The 2415-nt window shown below is 41.1% G+C and overlaps 1 long non-coding RNA gene across 1 annotated transcript; it reads right to left on the bottom strand.

Annotated features, from left to right (window-relative positions):
* Positions 1-499: 499 nt before the first annotated feature.
* Positions 500-802, bottom strand: LOC120995719. The gene is made up of 3 exons (XR_005777656.1): positions 681-802; positions 622-623; positions 500-510 (listed from the first exon to the last, which is right to left on the bottom strand). It is a non-coding gene; the product is annotated as an uncharacterized LOC120995719 (long non-coding RNA).
* Positions 803-2415: the final 1613 nt, after the last annotated feature.

Here is a 2415-nt window from a genome sequence, read left to right as displayed (position 1 = left end):
ATTATGTAAGCCTCACAAAGTGACTTCAGACCTGAACTGGTCCCTAAAAATTGGGTTTTTGAAAATTTCAGAAAAATTTCAAGATTTGCTTCTAAACTTCTAAGCCTTGTAACATCCCCCCCCCAAAAAAATATCATTCCCAAAATGATCCAAACAAGAAGTGGACATATGGGGAATGTAAAGTAATAACTATTTTTGGAGGTATTACTATGTATTATAGAAGTAGAGAAATTGAAACTTGGAAATTTGCAATTTTTTACAAATTTTTAGTAAATTTGGTATTTTTTATATAAATAAAAAAATTTTTTTTTACTTCATTTTACCAGTGTCATGAAGTACAATATGTGATGAAAAAACAATCTCAGAATGGCCTGGATAAGTCAAAGCGTTTTAAAGTTATCACCACTTAAAATGACACTGGTCAGATTTGCAAAAAATGGCCTGGTCCTTAAGGTGAAATAAGGCTGTGTCCTAAAGGGGTTAAGTGTACACTTCAAACTAAACAAAAATCTGCATATTCATTTATCATATAGTGCAGGATGTTTTTGTATCTTTCTCTGTGATTTTTGATTAGCTTGTAATATACTCTTGAAGGAGAGGCACCTTCATGTGTGAATGCACTCCTATTATCGAGGAACAGCATTTTTGTGCACTTTTGCCCCTCTTATCTAACAGGCGACCTTGATTAGGTGGTGCATATAGCTGTGTGTGCTCCTCCTCTCATTGGTTGCTGGATGCACACAGAGGTTACTAGGAGCAGCACATTATATGTGTAGGGTCTGCTCTCCTGAATGTAGATGCCCAACGGCATAGGTAGGATTTATAGTAGGACCTGCCTGACTGAGACCACATTGGCGCTGGTAGGCGGGCACAGATGTGTTTTGATCAAAGTATATTGGCTGAGAGTCTTGGATTTTATCATATCAGAGTGAGGTCTTAGGCTGGGTTCACACCTGAGCGTATTCGATAAGCGCTTTTTTGAGGCGTATTTTGGGGCGTTTTTGTATTTTGGAAACGCGCATACTACTGTGTGATTAACCACAGAGGCATCCAATGAAAAACTGCCACAATACTCGCGACAATACACCCCAAAGAAGCTCCTGTACTTCTTGGGGCGTAGGGTATTTTACAGCGCGTTCGTACGCGCTGTAAAACGCTCAGGTGAGAACCATGCCCATAGGGAAACATTGTTTTTTGCCTGTTGAGCGTTTTACAGCGCGTAGGAACGCGTAGGAACGCGCTGTAAAACGCTCAGGTGTGAACCTAGCCTAAGTCCATATATAATGTTTGCATCTATTGTGCATTTTCTTCTGTGATTTTTCCCATGTTCATATCAGCCTGCATTGCTGAGAAAAATTTAGTTTTGAATTAATATATGCAAACGAGCCTTTAGAAGCAATGGGGACGTTGCCGTTACACCTATAGGCTCTGCTCTCTCTGCAACTGCCGCGTCCTCTGCTCTTTGATTGACAGGGCCAGGCAGTGTAAACATCATCACACCTGGCCCTGTCAATCAAAGTGCCGGGGGCGCAGAAGCTACAGAGAGAGCAGAGCCTCTAGGAGTAATGGTAACATTCCTGTTGCTCCTAGAGGCTCAATTGCATATATTACAACTTAATTTTTATCAGCAATTCAGGCACATATGAACATGGGACTAACACAGATGCCTTCAGCTGCCAAGTGCACATGCAACAGGTCAGCCAGTTTCAAAGTTTGGCTGTGGATCAATTGACCTATGATACTTAGATATTCATTTAGGTTTCGATCTCATCCACGTCTGTTGCAAATTCAGAAAAATAAAATATGGCACAAAACAGCATAGCAGGCTATTGTATTTTTTTTTTAATGGAAGTCAATGGGAGAACCCGAGCATTAAACAAGGCACCCCCTGCTCTGAAGAGGGGAGGGTTTCTGGTTCATAGGAAAAGGTCATAAAATGATGGAAACACCACCGAAATGGTTTAGGAACAGCATGGGGAGGATGTCTGGATGCATCTTGGACTGCCAGGTCACTGCTGGGAATGATGTTGTCCGAGTAGTATGCTACTTTTACAGACTGACAATAATATGCACGAAACCGAAGATGAGATCAATTTCAGAGGAAAAATTGTTAGGAAACATTCTTTCCTGTATATTTACTTGTATATAAAGTGAAAGGGCTTCCAAAAATTACAAGGAACCAGCACTCCAATACACCCTTTATTACACATAAAGGAGGGAATCATACACCCTTGAAAAATTATGATTGATGGCCTGCTGGTAAACCCTCGAAAACATTAGAAGCAAGGGCCTTCTGGTGACCCTCTAAAACATTATGGTTGAGGGCCTGCTGCTGAGCTGACCATCTAAAACATTAGGGATGAGGGTCTGCTGCAGAGCTGACTCTCTAAAACATTAGTGGCGAGTGCCTGCTGC

This window comes from Bufo bufo, chromosome 1 (assembly GCF_905171765.1).
Source record: "Bufo bufo chromosome 1, aBufBuf1.1, whole genome shotgun sequence".
Lineage (NCBI taxonomy): Eukaryota > Metazoa > Chordata > Amphibia > Anura > Bufonidae > Bufo > Bufo bufo.
The sequence above is the reverse complement of the archived record's forward strand: the minus strand, read 5'-3'. Positions and strand labels throughout refer to the sequence as shown.